This window comes from Mus caroli, chromosome 4, assembly GCF_900094665.2.
Source record: "Mus caroli chromosome 4, CAROLI_EIJ_v1.1, whole genome shotgun sequence".
In the NCBI taxonomy this organism is placed as follows: domain Eukaryota; kingdom Metazoa; phylum Chordata; class Mammalia; order Rodentia; family Muridae; genus Mus; species Mus caroli.
Window position 1 is genome coordinate 110,088,312 of NC_034573.1, and position 16,875 is coordinate 110,105,186.

The window sequence follows — 16,875 nt, forward strand, 5'->3', positions numbered from 1 at the left end:
ATGGTTGTGAGCCACCATGTGGTTGCTGGGATTTGAACTCTGGACCTTCGGAAGAGCAGTCGGGTGCTCTTACCCACTGAGCCATCTCACCAGCCCCCTTTTCAGGGAATTTACAATCCACATGAAGCTGGAGAAAGACTGAAAACAGTAAGGAACAGCAACACCTTCATCTCTCTGAATCACAATCTGCCTCAATAATCTGTCCCCAGGCTTACCACCTTTTCCCTGAGAGCTGGCCTGCTCCACCCTTCCTTCCCAACCTATCTGCATCTCCCAAGACAGCAAACTACTCTTTCCTATGGGAACTCTCCACCACATATATGGTGAACAGCTGTCTGTGGGGGCTTTGGCTCGATGACACCTGTGCACAAACTCTTTGGCTAGGTCTCTGATTAAAATCCCCAGCTCATAGATACAGGAACAGAGATGGAGAGAAACTAAATTTGATATAGGCAACACATGAAGTTAAGGAATAATAGATTTGTACTTAGGTCTGTCCTTCCAACCTTGGTTTTAAACTTTTCTTCCTTGCAAGGTCCCAGAACCTTTCTTGTTGCTATGGCCATTGCAATCGTGTGTGTGTGTGTGTGTGTGTGCTTGCATGCGCACACATGCCTGTGTGTACTTTTCCATGTGTTAATTTTCTATGTTTAAGGTATACAGTACAATGTTATGGGATGAAAACCCATGGTGAACAGGTTACTATAGCAAAGCAAATTGACACATCTGTCCTCTTACCATTATTAATTTTTTTTTGTTTCTGTAGCCAGACCAGCTACCTTCTATCCATAGCAGGAATCCCATATAAAGTACAATTTTATTGGTTCTCCACCTTTTGAATCTCTGTGGCTTCTGGTTCTGTTCCTCAAAGGCAGAGGTTTACCACCTGACCCTAGCAGGTATGTAAATCTTTTTTTTCTCTTATTCTATGCACCCTGTAAGCCAGAATGAATATCCCTGGATGGTATTTCAGAATTCTAAACAGTAAGAAGTGTCCAGTCCATGACATTTATTTAGAGACAGGGTTTCTCTGTGTAGCCTGGAACTCACTTTGTAGACCAGGCTGGCCTCGAACTCAGAAATCTGCCTGCCCCTGCCTCCCAAGTGCTGGGATTAAAGGCATGTGCCACCACTGCCTGTCCTGTCCATGACTTGTAAGAGGAGGTCGTATTAGTCAGGGTTCTCTAGAATCACAGAACTTATGCAATGTCTCTATGTGTTAAGTGAATTTATTGTGATGACTGTGTGTCTGTAATCTAACTAAGCCGACAATGGGCAGCTGTGGTAGGTCTCCAGCAGAAGGTGTGGCCCAGATTAACAGTGTGGATCTGGGACTTGCTCTTTCCCAGGCTGACTTTGAACTCAGAGATCTTCCTTGCCTCAGTCTCCCAGGATTAAAGGCATGTACTACCTTGCCTGGGTGTAAACTTTTCATGGCCACTATGGCTCAAGATCTCCATGCCAAGATCTAGGTCTGAAATGTCTCTTCCAGCCTCAAGATCTGCATCACAGGTGTGCCCTCCAATTCTGATTGTAGTTCATTCCAGATAAAGTTGACAACCAGGAATAGCCATTACAGAGGTAGCCAAAGTGGTTTAGAGCCAAGTCCCTGCTTGTCTTTGTACTTTATCTTCTGGCTGACTCTACTTAAGTGTCTCAGAGATATTCCTGACTATGGTCTTTTATGATCCTGATCTTCAGGTCAAATCCTGGTGACTCCTGGCTTCAGTTTACCCTTCCCACAAACAGAAACAGCTGTATCAGTCTCTCTCTCTCTCTCTCTCTCTCTCTAAGAGCAGTATCCAGGCTGCTCTTTGGTATTCTGTCTCGAGCCTAGGTGGAGGAAGGTGAACTTTGAGACCTGAGAGGTTGGGAAGGCTAGTGTTAATTATGTTCAACTGAGGAGCCACTTGATTGACCAACCAACCAGGTAATTCTAATTCTCTCCATGAACCGGAACTCTGGGGCAGTCTACCCTTCCCCAGGAAGACTGGCAAGGGGGGTGGTGGGACTATGTTCTCCTTGTCATGATGTTATGTAATCAGTTTACTTATGTCTCACTAGACTATGAGTTCTTTGTTGTTGAGACAGAGTCCATGTGGACCAGGGTGGCCTCAAACTCGTCATTCTCTTGCCACAGTTTCCTTAGAGCTGAAGTTATGAGCACGCATCAAGATGAATTATTTTTTCTAACTATTTATTGTGGTGTGTGTGTACACGTGTATAGCACACTTACCACAGCATGTGTGTGGAATTGATTCTTTTCTACTTTACATGGATTCCAGGGATTAAGTTCAGGTTCCAGGCTTGTGGAGTAATCTCCTTTACCTGTTGGGCCATCTTGCTAGCCCCTAGACTGAGTGCTTAAAAATATAAAAGCCCGTGTCTTATTTTCCTGTGTGGTTCTGTCCTAATTTAGGTCATCACCTTGTCCCTGGGTATTGTAGCCTCTGTCTTCCTACCCTGTACTCTAAGTAGAGCACTCACTGTTTAAAGCTCTGTAGAGACTGTTAATAGCCCACAAGATCCCCCTCTGTCCTTATCTTTTACCTCTCCTGACCCTCACAGGGATGTTCTAACCACAATTACATTAAATCCCTTCACTTCTTTCAAACCTCTGATTCAAGTTGCCTTATTATTGTGGCTCACCCAGGCAGCTCTTTTTAAAAGGATTATCCTTCTAGTGTTCCACAGCTCTGTCCTGAGTGCTCCTCCCCGATCCCCCGAGGTATCATTCAATGTTTTCTAACATTATTACGTAATTCTTTTTATTTTTTATCACCTTTCCGCCCATGAGGGAATGATACTTGCCCCTCCACCCGCCTTTTCTGTTCACTGATTAATCTGAAGCACTACAGTAGTGCCTGGTACAATGACTTTTTATGCCTTTGTTGGACAAATGAGTGGATAAACCTTTAGAATTCCCATTGCCAGGAGATGCTTGACAGATGAAAGTGTTCAATGCTCCACGAAGGAATGGAAGGATGGTTTCACACTGTCTTAGCTCAGCAAGGTTGCCAGGGTCAATTCTCTCAGACCTTTGCTTTCTCATTCAACCAAACTTACTGACATCCATCTAACCATCTAATGTCCAAATACTGAGCAACTGCTCTTCACTTGCTGTTCTTGAGGCTGCAGGGAAGAGTACGTGACTTAACGCAGCGTCTGCTCAGCAAATACCTCCCAAGGTAATTAAGTGTAACAGGATAGCACAGATTGTCAACGCTAACAGTTCAGAGGTAGGATCAGGGAAGACCTAGGGAAAGTCCAAAGTTTACCAGAAGTCTGAACAACCCTACTAAAGGCTCCACCTGTTGATAGTGAGGCCACGACCTGGCCAGCTAACTTGAGATGGAGATGATGACGCGGCACGGGTAATGACAAGATGACATGCCTGGGTAGGGAGGGGCCTCGAACCCGGGTTCTTGACATTCCGAAGGACGCGTGTCCCCAAGCAAGGTCCAAAGCGCCCCGGTGGCGGCCGGGAAAATCCGCGCTGTGTGCTTGTCCGGGCCGCGCAGAGGCAGAGGCTGGAAGGCGGGGAGGTCACGAGGCGCATTCCTCAGGAATTGGAATCCGGGGAGTGGGGCCGGGGCCGCCTCGGCCCGCCGCTGTCAAGTCCGAGTCGCAAACACTGCAAGGCGCTCCGCACCGCCCACCGCCGGTTCCCGCTGGCCGCAAGCAGGCAGAGCCGCGGGAGCTCAGAGGCACTACTTGTCCCCGCGGAGGGATCCCTCGCACATCGCGCAGCAACGACGGGGCGGGCCGTGGAGCCGAGGACGCCGGGCCCGGAGCGCTGAGACGTCGCGGGAGGCGGGGGTGGGAGGGAGCGGGTCGGGAAGTAGTTCCGGGTGCGCGGCCCCGGATGTTGGCTGCTCCCGCCACCGCTGCCGCCGCCGCCACCACCACTCTCGGCGCCGCTCCGGGCCTGGGCCGCTCTCTGAGGGCGCCGTTGGGACCTTTCGCGGGGAACGGAGACGCACGCAGCGGCCGGGGGCTCGGCCGGGCCGTCCCGGCCTGCGCAGCCTGAGGTGAGCACGCGTCGCCAGGGTCTCGTCGGGGCTGGGGCGGCGGGCGGGGAGGCGGGGCTGGGGCATCTCCCGGGACGCGGGCGGGGGCTGCCCTGGGCGAGCGGCGCTCGCCGTCCTCGGCGCACGCTCCCTGTGGCCGGCGGTGGGCGCCAGGCTGGGCCGGCCGGGTGGCGTCCCTCCCTCACCCGCGGCGCCACTCCTCAGCTGCCGCTGCCCCTCAGCCCGACGCCGCTCGCGCCCTCCCCTCCCCCAGGTGGGCCCGCGCCGCGGATGCCGGGGCCGCGGAGGACCGCGACAGTCGCGCCCTCGTCGCTCCGTGACCTGCACCTGGCCCGGGCTCGTCCTGTTCCCGGCGCGATGCGGCGTCGTCCCCTCCTCGCCCTCCAGGCGCTATTCTGCCGGGAAGGCGGCCGCTGCCTTGTGGGTCGCGGGTGCCCTGCGGGGCTGAGAAGGCTGGGGCGAGGGTCCCACCTTCTCTCCCATTCTGTCCCCCGGCCCTTCTCTGGCATTGGGGCAAAGGCAGCCTTCGCATGCGGACGTGTTGCTGCTGTCCTGCGTGTGTTGCATCCTGCCCACGTGGTAGTGCCCCGTCCCTCCCACTCCCTCCATTTTTTGCTGTTGGTAGGGATGTTTCCCCCCCCCCCCTCCCTGCTTTACTCCCCTCCACCCCGTGATTTCTTCCGGGCAGCGTGGGGAAGGTGTTAAGGTCAGTTTGTTTTGCCGAGGATGACTTGTTTGATGGAAGAATCAAGAGTTGTACTCTTAGGAAATTGAGACTACTAGGGGACCGACCAGATCTTAGTTCATTGACATCTTTTGAGCTCCAGTAGCTCTTGCTCTTTTCTCTACTGCTTAATCCTCCAGAGAGCAGGCGCTTGCAACTGATGTGTTGGTGTGTACGGTTTTCCTTTCTCTAGTCTACTTTCTTGTGTCACTGTGGCCTAGTATTTTCTAGTCTGTGTTGATGCAGGGCTCAAGTTGTTGCTACATTTCTGAATGAGTTGTGTCAGGGCGCTCGAAACTGGTGGGCTTCTTTTCGCCTTTCACTGTTTATTTGTCTTTAGTTTTTCCTTGTGTTTTGTTCCCTAGTGAGAAAGCATGCATGTTCTATTGGGTGTAATATACATAGATTTTTCTCTAGTAGAAGGACTAGGTAGTCCTGCTTGCTGCTTTTGCAGAAGAAAGTTCTTTATTCCACATCTCTAAAATGCAGTAGGTACTATTGGGCTCTGTTTTTTAACACTGTTTTGAAATACGTGTCTCCCTCCTCATCTCCCTTTAATAGCTCTTTCAGGTTAACATTTACATCTTTCTGTGTTTCGCTCTTGGGAGACCACAGATTGCTCTCTTTACAGTAGCAGTGACAGACCATAGTATTTATGGAGAAAACGATAGCTGCTGCTCTTTTTTTTTTCCAAGTGATCCCCATCGTTATGATCGGAAGGGCTCTGCAGATGTGATTTCATTTTTGAGTGTTTTGTTTTGTTTTAGGTGAACTTGAAGCTCTTCCCTGTTTGGTTTAATATTGGATTTGAGGTGGACCATGTTCTCTGTTGTGGGTTGCTGGGGAGTTTCTCATGCCTTTATTAGGTGTTTTGTGGATGAGGTCAAGATTGTTTATTTTGGCTTTCAGTTTGTTAGTTTGGGTGAAATAAAACTTACTGTTTTGAAGTCACTCTTTCGGTGTGAAAATTTCCAATATTCTCTTGTTTTTCAAACTGAAGTTTTCCCTTTTTTCATCTTAATTTTAGATAGTCTTATGTAGACCAGGCTGTCCTCTTATTCAGTGTGGTGAGGGCTGGCCTTGAACTCTTGATCTTGCCTTCACTTCCCAAGTACTGAAATTACAGACTGTGTTACTACTCTAACTGCCTACATTGTAGTCTAAAATGTATTTTTGATCGTGCCTTTCCCCTATTTATCTGATACAAGTGTCAGCACATTCTTCCTTTTTCCTTCTATGTAGAATAAAAGTATTGAAATACAGATTCTATCTGTTTTCATTACGCTAAGTATGGGTGGGGCGGTGAAAAATAGATGTTCTGCTATTCTCTGAGGCACATTTTTATAGCAGAGCAGTCAGCATTTGTATACTTCTGTAAAATACAGTGCTATGAGCTAAGATATATAAAGAGACTAGGACTAAAACACTGGTGTCTGAAAGCTTCAACTTCTGTTGAAAAGGAGTAGAAGTTGTCTCTACTTATGGAGAAGTAGCTCTATACACACCAGTTGTGTGCATTAAATAACAGCAGACTTATATTTGAAACAGTGCAACCAAATAAGTGGTAAGAAAAAGGAATTTTCATAAAAAATTAAAAAAGGTGAGGATGCAAGTGTGTTGAGAAGATTACAGGGACTGTCACAGAGTGTTGCACTGGTGAATAATATGTGTACTTACAAGATTGGCTAGGGTACCTTGGGGAGGATCTGTCAGGACAGAAGATTTGGTTTGGTAGGCTGCTGTATGCTTTCTTAAGACAGTGAAAGGATGTATCTGAAGAAGGTCTCTTTGTAAGCTGAGTGTGCAGGAAATGGGAGCCTGACCAGAGTATTCTTGGAGAGTTTTAGGAATATAGTCTGACATAAGAAACTGGTTGTGAAATAAAATAATAGCATTTATTGAATGCTTTATAGCATTCCCAGAATTGTTGTAAGCTCTTACATGTATTTAATTTATTAAGTCTTCATCTTAATGTCTTATAATCATGAAGTGACTTAGGTAGTTTCCTACCTATGCATTTGATTATCATTTACAGTGGGTAGTCAGGTGAGCTGTGGATTTGCAGTGATGGGCCTACAGTAAGTGGTAGTAAAACACTTGAGTAAATGTTTTTCAGGGAGGTGGGGGGGATATTGTATAGTGGGAAAACCTGGGGAATTTTTTTTTTTTTTTCTCCCCTGAGACAGGTTTTCTCTATGTAGCCCTGGCTGTCCTGGAACTCACTCACAAGACCAGAATGGCCTTGAACTCAGAAGTCCGATTGCCTCTGCATCCCAAGTGCTGGGATTAAAGGCATGCACCACCACTACCCGGCGAATTTGGGGTTTTAAAGTAGGCTAATAGGAAATAAAGCATTCTGAGAAGAACCAAGAAGTAATTTCTGTCACAGAAGCCAAGAATAGGAAGATTTTCTACAAGGTAGGACTGCTGACAATGCTTAGTTCAGTTTTAAAAATCACAGACAGCGACCTTAATGCAAAGATGGTTGAACTAGACCAGAAGGGATTTTAAAAGAAAGGTAACAGGTGACAAATTAGGTATTCACAGGATCTGTTGATTTTATGCTGGTTAAGATTTCCTCTGGTATTATTATTATTTATCATATCAGAGTTATTCAATGATCAAAAAATGGAGTTTGTCTTCAGAAAAGAAACTAGTGTTCTATGCCTTTTACCCCAGTACTTGGGAAACAGAGGAGTAGGAGTGTCAGTCAGGGCTACCCATTGAAAAACTATCCAAACAAACAAACCAAAAAGAAACTAGTGTTCTGAAGAAAGTTCTTTTTTGTTCCTCCCTCCCTCCCTCCCTCCCTCCCTCCGTTCTTTCTTTCTTTCTTTCTTTCTTTCTTTCTTTCTTTCTTTCTTTCTTTCTTTCTTNTTCTTTCTTTCTTTCTTTCTTTCTTTCTTTCTTTCTTTCTTCCTTCCTTCCTTCCTTCCTTCCTTCCTTCCTTCCTTCCTTCCTTCTTTCCTTCTTTCTTTCCTTCTTTCTTTCCTTCTTTCTTTCTTTCTTTCTTTCTTTCTTTCTTTCTTTCTTTCTTTCTTTCAACAGGGTTCTGACTGTCCTGAAACCCTCTATGTAGACCAGGCTGGCTTCAAATTCAGAGATCTGTCTTCCTCTGCCCCCTGAGGCCTCAATTAAAGACATTCCCCTTCACACCTGTAAGGATCACACTATTTTACCTCGACAGTCTTTTGTGTCTAACTTTGCCCTTGTTTTAAGGGTTGTTGATATGTGTTAGTGTCTCACTCCCTTTTATTGTCGGATATTCTACAGTATGGATATACTATTCTTTTATCCATTCTTAGTTCATTTAAACCCTTCACTCTACCAACTTCACTCCACCAACTCTGGCTTAATTTTTAGTTTTATAAACTACTGTGCTCTACTAGGCATTAGGGATCTAAAGGTAAGCAAGTCATAATTGGTCCTTAAGCATGTATAGGGCTTTATGATCTATGTGTATTTTCATACATCTTGTTTGATTACACAGCAAACTTGTGGTGTAGGGAAAACATCTTTAGGATGAACAGTTAGTTATATTAGGTGACCTGGCCAGGACTGCACTTGAAATGCTGGAGCAGATGTTATTGTTATTTATTTTTGCCAATTCCACCACTCTTTGCTACTTAAAGCATCCCTATGCAAATTCCTGGAGAATCTAGGGGACTGAGAAGTCCATATCAGTTGGGGAAATCTCATATTTTGCTTTTTAGTGTCTCCTCTTTTGCCAACAACAACAACAAAAAAGTTCTGTTGTGCCTCGCTGAATGTCCTTGAACTTGGAATGTAGGCAAGGCTGCCCTTGAACTTGAAGTCATTCTCTGCCTCTATTTAGTGTTGGGATATAGTAAAGGGATGAGCCACCATACTCAACCTGGGAATTACTGAATTCTTATGATGACTCTTTGGGACTTAGAGTGAAGACTTAGCAGAATATTTTTGTTTGCTCTGTTTAAACAAGAGATTTTATATTTTTGTCCTTTAGAACTTTAATGGTGTTTAATGTGATGAACATTTTGAGATCTTATTTTAGCAACAGTGTTTAGAATACATCCATTATATGATCATTATATGATCTCTGAGTAGTAGATTTTATTATCAGATTTTCACAGATGAAATGGACACTGAAAGGTGAAATATTGCCTATGGGTACTTAGCTAGGGATGGAAGGAACCAAGTTTTGAAGTTTCACTGTCTATTTTCAGAAGTCAGAATTAATTACTATACTGTTTTGCTTACTGATTATGAATTAATAAATTGTGTCAAGGAAGAGCAGGGCCAGAATATGAAGATAGGATTTGAATACACTTGGAGAAGAAGTGGAATATTACTTGACATTGCACGAGCATTCCTTTTTAATGTGGACCTAAAACAAGGTAGATAGTTAGACTTCAGTGTGTTTTGTTTTGTTTGTCCTGACAGTATCTCAGCTAACAACTACATATGTAACAGTGCTCTTCACTGGTGATGTTTTCTGTCCTGTAGATTTCCTCATTGACACTGTTCAGAAACTTCAGCTTAAGAGTCAGAACTCAATTCTACCTCTCTCTGCAGTCTTCTCTTAACTCAGATTTTGTTTCCGTTTTGAACAGTTACCTTTTCAGTCCCACAGGGGGATACTCTACCTCTTCTTCCTCAAAACTCAGGAAAACATCACACACAGTAGCACTTCATAATAACTTTCAAAACATTTGACCATTGTAGGTGGCATAACTGTATTTCAGTGTACAAAAAGAACCGAAGTACTGTGTTTTGGCTAAAGAGATTGTCTTATACTGAAATTGGGAAAGGCATCCGCTGTACAGGATTTTTTGATTTAATAGAATTTGTTATAACCAGATCAGCAAAGCATTATTACTGTGGGCCATCTGTTGGGTTATGGAAATAGCTTTGTTGCAAGAAACCAGATGTTGTACTTATATTTGTAACAATGGCATTCTACTTATTTTAAGTAACCTTTTGTTGATAGGTACCTTTAGCTGCTATTCTATTTTATATAATGAGAATTGAATACTTTTTCAAACTGGTGAATACTCTTGTACAATCAGGTCAAAACAAATGACTCATGGTGCCAAACTTTAATACTACAATAAGAACTTTTACTCTGATACCCAGTTTCTAATACTTTGTAGTGACTTCAGTTGCTTTAAGAATTTTACCATAAATCTAACATTTTATTTTGGTGTGATTGGAGCTTTACTAACACCACATTGTCTTTATTTTCAGTCTTCAGTGAGTGAAGTACTCTATGACAGATTTAGACTTAATGAAGAGCAACTTTTAGAATATAGTCTTAGCTGACAAACAGCTCAGAGGTTGAGGTGCTTGCTGTGCATTTATGAGGACCAGGGTTTGGAATTTAGCACTCATGTAACAAGCCCAGTGGGCTGCATATGCCTTTACTCCAACTTTAAGGGATCAACACCCTCTTCTGGTGTCTGTTTCCACTCACCCATATAGACATGTATATGATGAATACAATAAGTCTAAAAAAAAAGAGCTGGTGAGGTAGCTTAGTCAGTAAAGGCGTGTGCTGCCAAGCTTGATGGCTTTGGTCCCCAGAACACATGCTGGAAGGAGAGAACCGACTTCCACAAAATGTCCTCTGACCATTGTGTCGGCGCTATGGCATGCCTGTCCCCACATGCACACAATAAGTAAGTGTAACAGAATAGTCCAAGAGAATTCTTAGAGTGATCACCAACTGCCTATGCTGTTTTTCATTATTTTCAAGTCCTGTGTAGTGGAGAGTCTTGAGCTCATTGAAGAGTTGGCCATCATTTCCTGATGACTGTGTCTAAAGGAGACTTTTCTTACTTAGTCACCTGACTTTAAGTCAAAATTTTCATCTGGAGTACTGTACTGGCTAGTTTTGTGTCAACTTGACACAGCTGGAGTTATCACAGAGAAAGGAGCTTCAGTTGAGGAAATGCCTCCATGAGATCCAACTGTAAGGCATTTTCTCAACAAGGGGGCAGGGGGGAGGGCCCCTTGTGAGTGGTGCCATCCCTGGGCTGGTAGTCCTTCTTGAGTTCTATAAGAAAGCAAGCTGAGCAAGGCAGGAGAAGCAAGCCAGTAAGTAACATCCCTTACTTACATGGCCTCTGCATCAGCTCCTGCTTCCTGACCTGCTTGAGTTCCTGTCCTGACTTCCTTTGATGATCAACATCAGTGTGGAAGTGTAAGCCGAATAAACCCTTTCCTCCCCAAACTGCTTCTTGGTCATGATGTTTGTGCAGGAATTGAAACGCTGATTAAGACAAGTACAAAGCTAAGAGCTGCAACTGAATTTCTTCCCAGCCAGTAAAAGTCTTGCTTAGTGGAATAGGATCAGTTAGAATCAAAGTTTTGAGCCAGTGTATACATATTAAAAACCACATAAATTGGAATCTACTTTTGCCTAATGTTGAGATCTGACTTTACTTCTAAACCACCAATAGATCTTAGTTTCTACTGCTAGCTGTGAGGTTTGTGAGAGAACTTCACTAGGTCACAAGACTGCTGGCATTTAGTAGCAGTGTCATATTTTGTTTGTTTATAGAGGTAAACTTTGGGAGGAGGTTATAGTATGATAGAAATAGATTATTGTTTACATTCTAGATTTTGGGTGATTATTAAAGTACTTTAAAGTTTCTGTTGTGTGGTTTTTAGGACTTTTGGGAATGAGTTAGTCACAGCAGTTAACATAACAGTCTAGGGTAGGTTGATTCTTTGAATAGCGGTAGGACATAAATGTTGTAGGGAGTGGTGTTCCTGCTGTTTTCCTTGGATATATGAATCTGTAACACTTTACACAGGCTAGACAGGTAAGGTCTGAAATAGATTGATGGTTTTATCTTATGTATAAATTGGTAGCAAACACCATCAGAAACACTTGGTATGTCAGAAACTATGTGTCATATTAGAACACGTGCGTGTACTTTGGAAATATTTCCACCTTACATCTGGATGATGATTGATGTTGGATTTTGGGACTTAAAACAGCCCTGTAATACAGGTAGGGTAACCCATGAAGTCAATGGACAAGAATGTCATTTAATTACTATTTAATTACTATTCTTGTGGGGTTTTGTTTTTGTTTTTTAAAGTAGAAAACTAATGAAGTTATAGTGAGGAACAGACTTTAGGTTTTTGACATGGAAGTGAAAGGCCATGGAGATCCCAAATGATCAGTCCTTTTGTGGATCTATGATATTGTAAAGCTTCATGTAAAATTAACAAGTACAATTTCTTGTTAAATTAGGTCCAGTTTTAGTCATTGGAAGCATTCTTACTTGAGTCTCCATTTCTGCTGTTAGTATTCTGGAGGTGAGATAGGGAAGAATCAGAATGGGAATTTAAGGATTGCTAAGTAGCAGTTAGGTCTCTCACCCTTTCTCTCAGAATGGAAGTATTTGCTAATAAATTTTAGAGAAATTATACATAATATGGTTCTAATGCAGGTATCTGTCTGGGTTATTGTCATACAGTGAGACCAGTTGTCTGTTGCCTGGTAGGTAAGAAGAGACTGATAGGCAGTTTTACTGAATAGAAATCAAAGCAACAACAAAAAGCAGACTGGGAGAAAAGTATGACAGTGGGTAATTTCAAGTGTCTTTTTATGAACCTTTCTATACAGTGAACATGTTTCATTCAGAAAATTTGATTTTTATGGTTAGTATAACAAATCGAAAAATAACTATTTTGAAGAGCAGTTTAAGCTTGGTGCTGTTGAAGTATTTGCTAAGAAGTTAATAGAGATGAATTGGTTTGATAAATGACTTGATTATAGTATTATGGGTCAAGTTGTGAGTGTGTTAGGTGATTTAAGGTTTTCTTTGCATTAGAATTTGTTCATTTCAAGAAAATTTTTCCCTCAGAAGCAAACCAGAAATCCTAGGTTTACTTATAGTAGTTATTTCTCAGTTAAATCACCTGAAATGGTAGTCTAGTTTGAAATGAAATGAGACCTAAGGATTTACTTACCTGCTTTCATTCTCTGACTGATTTTTAATAAGAAAAACAAAATTGTTAATGTTTGTTTAATGTTTTTAATCCAGGAATTCAATAATTAGTTAATTTCTCTTATTTGATTGGTCATTTATTTTTTTATCTGTCTATATCCAGACAAGTGAAAAGTAGGGTTCATGCCATCAAAGACCACAGATGCTTAGTTTAAGAGATACTACAGAGCTGTTCTTCCAGTAATAGTGGTGCCTCTGATTGCTTCTGATGACTAGTTTATACTCGGAAAAGCAGTGTTTAGCATGTTTGTTTGAAGAACTTAATCCATTCAGGGGTGTGGAAGAATGGCTTTAAGAAGAGCTGAGGGCCTCATGGTTATTTATTTACAATAAAATGCTGAGAACCATTGATGCAAAGCATGCCCTTGAGTGGCTCAGTGGGTAAAGACAGTTTTTTCCAAACTTGGCAACCTGAGTTTGATCCCCAGGACCCACATGGAATGGAAAATAGGAGAGAACCAATTCCTGAAAATTGCCCTCTGACCTTTTCAGGTACACACTCCACACCCAGAAATGATGAATGTAAAAAACCCCAAGATTGCCCTTAAGAAGCATTTCTTCACCACCCCCTTCTCTGTTTTTTTTTTTTTTTTTTTTTTTTCGAGACAGAGTTTCTCTGTATATCCCTGGCTGTCCTGGAACTCACTTTGTAGACCAGGCTAGCCTCGAACTCAGAAATCCGCCTGCCTCTGCCTCCAGAGTGCTGGGATTAAAGGCGTGCGTCGCCCCCGCCTGGCCCCTTCTCTGTTTTTTGTTTGTTTGTTTGTTTGTGTTTTTTAGATTTATTTATTTATTATATGTAAGTACACTGTAGCTGTCTTCAGACACTCCAGAAGAGGGTGTCAGATCTCGTTACAGATGGTTGTGAGCCACCATGTGGTTGCTGGGATTTGAATTCAGGACCTCCAGAAGAACAGTCAGTGCTCTTACCCCCTGAGCCATCTCACCAGCCCCCCTTCTCTGTTTTTTGAGATAAGATCTTGGTATATAGTTCAGACTAACCCTCAACTCACAATCCTTCTGCTTCAGTATCCCAAGTGCTTGCATTATGGTATGTGCTTCAAGGCTTGATTGTCTAAGGAACATTTTTTTACTGAGAGAGGTGATTTAGGCATTCTGATTTATAGGGGGTTACCAGGTTGTTATCATGATTTAAGAAATTGTACTCTAGTAGAGGCAGGATTGCAAGTAGTAAGATCCTGCTTTAAAAGCCAAACTGTACCACGCGAAAGATCCTTACATTTTCTCTTAAGGATGGAGACAATGTCTTTCTGTTTTTATCCTTTCTGCAATTCTGTTTCTTAATGACAAAGGGACATGTTCTGAGAAATGTTAGATGACTTTGTCACTGGGGACAATCAGTGTGCTTATGTAAACATTGATGGCTGTGATGTTACTGGTGATATAATCTGATGGGACCACCATTGGGTATATGAGAAATGTTAAATGGCAAGTGACTTACTGTGCACAAAGTGTTGTAGGGAACTTTTACATATTCAGTAAAGTAGTACATAAAAAGGCATTTTGTATTTCAATTTAATTTTTGTTTTGTTTTTCGAGATAGGGTTTCTCTGTGTAGTCCTAGATGTCCTGGAACTCACTCTGTAGACCAGGCTGACCCTAAACTAAACTCACAAAGATCCACCTGCCTCTGCTTCCTGAGTGCTGGGATTAAAGGCTTGAGCCACCATTGCCTGGCAGCTAATTTTAAGAATGTTAATATTGCTAAAAATAGTATGTATCAAGTTACCTTTCTCCTAGTATGATGAGATAAATAAATTGTAGTTCCTAGAATATTGAGTTAGTCATTCATACCATTGAACTTTCCTACTAGAACACTTAAGGCATGGCCATTTAGCTATTCTTCCCAAGCCTGTCATCAGTGGTAGTTGAAAAGTAGCCAATATGGCATGGTACTGAGTGTTGTAATCCCAGCACTCAGGAAGGGAGACAGAGGCAGGAAGTTTGCAGTAGATTTGAGGTCAGCCTGTTGTATACATAGTGAGTTGAATGCCAGTAGGGATGCCAGATTTAAGACCATGTCTGAAAAGAAAAAAGGGTAGATAGCCTGTTCTTTTATGTAAGCACTAAATGAAGCAAAATGTACTACTAACCAATCTTTTTTCCTCTGTGGAACAGTAGAGCCTGTAGTCTTTCTCTTTTCCACAGTTTAACTCTTCAAGTATTTAAAAATAATTATTTTAATGGACAGTCTGAGTGCTGTGTATGTAAGGAATTGTTAAATGGCAGTTAAAAGTCAAGTTTGTTCCCAACGGCAGATGTAGCTAAAGAGCCATGGATTTACCAGAAAGTAATGGTTTTGCTTCTACTGATGAGGAAAACTTCATATAACAGATAGTATTTGGAATGGGATGAGATATGGGCATTTTAGACTGAAAGACTAATCAGAAACTTAAGAGATGAGGCATAATGGAGAGAGAGGAAAAGAAACTTCCCAAACTCTATAACAGGATATTAAAATGTTTATTGTTGTTTCTTTAGTATTTGAAGCTTGGCAAGTAATTGTGGGAAATCAATAAATTGTCACCTTTTCATGCGCATTCACGAAGTAGTTAAGATGATTGAACAGGCCGGGCGGTGGTGGCGCACGCCTTGGATCCCAGCACTCAGGAGGCAGCGGCAGGTGGATTTCTGAGTTCGAGGCCAGCCTGGTCTATAAAGTGAGTTCCAGGACAGCCAGGGCTACACAGAGAAACCCTGTCTCAAAAGACCAAAAAAGAAAAAACAAACAAACAAACAAACAAACAACCCCCCTAAACAAAAAAACAAAAAACAAGATGATTGAATAGGTTTTTTTTGTGTCTTTTGAAGTGAAAAAAATACAATGTTTTTCTCACTTTTTTGAATACTCATTAACAGCCAGGAAAGCCTCAGGAAAATAATATTCTAAGTCTATATACTAGAAGTGAGCTGTGAAGCTGAAAAATGTTTTCTTCTTCAGGCTAAATGGACCTAGCTTCTTTTTTACATTTGACATGATATCCTTTGTATTTTTAATGGAGATAGGATCTTACTGCTACACAGTCTTGGCTGCCCTGAAACTTGGTATGTAGACTATGCTGACCTCAAACTCATAAAGATCCACTTTCCCCTCCCTCATAGTTCTCCACCACAACTGCGAACGTTTGGTTTCTAAATTCTTCACTAGTATTGTGAATCTTTTCCTTTGAGCACTCGGCTTTGTAAGTGTTCTTAATATGCCCTGCTTAAACAGCGCAGTACTCCAGTGTGAACTAAGTGAAGAGTTTAGGAGGCTGTTGCCCTTCTAATGAAGCTTGAGATTGTATATACTTCTTTTTAGCTGAGGCGCTACCCTGGCTCATGTTCAGCTCCTGCATTGATTTACAAGAATTTCTTAGTGTTGATTCAGAGAGAATCCTTTTTAATAGAGCTATCAAATGAGTGCTCTTTTTTTCTTCTGATTACATATGCCATTTTCTCAGAGGTAATATTCATTCTTTGCTTCCTGAAATTTAAGAAAATTAATTGTACAAATACTGAAGCTGAATAAATAATATCCAAAGACTTCAGTCTACTTACTTCTAGTGAGTATGTGCCGAAGTATATAAAGCATAAGTTGGACCTGGTGGTGTGGGCTTGTTACTCTAGCTGCTTGGGAGGTTAAGGCAGCAGGATCACAGACTTCACTTGCTTTGGCTACAACATAAGTTCAAGGCCAGCCTGGGCAATTTAGTGAGATCCTGTGTCAACATAAAAAGTAATAAGAGGTCTTAGGTATACAGTTTAGTGAAAGAATGCTTATCAGACATGTGGGGTCTTGGGTTTGATCCCCCATACTGTTGCCAATCCATGGTATATAAAATAAAATGAATCCTCATTTATTAGGGTTCAACAATTGGGAGTTTTTCCATATACCTCAAGTGTCTTTCCTTTGTGTTGATGTGCTGTTTTTTATTTTTATTTTCTTATTATTACTAATAGATTTTTTGAGATAGTATTTTACTTTGTATCCCTGTCTGACCTGGAACTTGATATGTAGACCAGGCTGACCTCAAAACTCATGAGATCTACCAGCCTCTGCTAGGATTAAAGGCACGTGCCATTACACTAGACTTACAGGCTTTTTTTTTTTTTT

The 16,875-nt window shown here is 42.2% G+C and overlaps 1 protein-coding gene across 2 annotated transcripts in view; it reads left to right on the forward strand.

Annotated features, from left to right (window-relative positions):
- The first annotated feature begins 3,848 nt into the window (after positions 1 to 3,848).
- Positions 3,849 to 16,875, forward strand: part of Foxj3 (forkhead box J3) — a 93,957-nt gene continuing 80,930 nt past the window's right edge. For both annotated transcript variants that reach the window (XM_021160896.2, XM_021160897.2), the window contains exon 1: positions 3,849 to 4,031. The gene's annotated coding sequence lies outside the window, so the exon portion shown is untranslated. The remainder of the gene's footprint in view (positions 4,032 to 16,875) is intronic.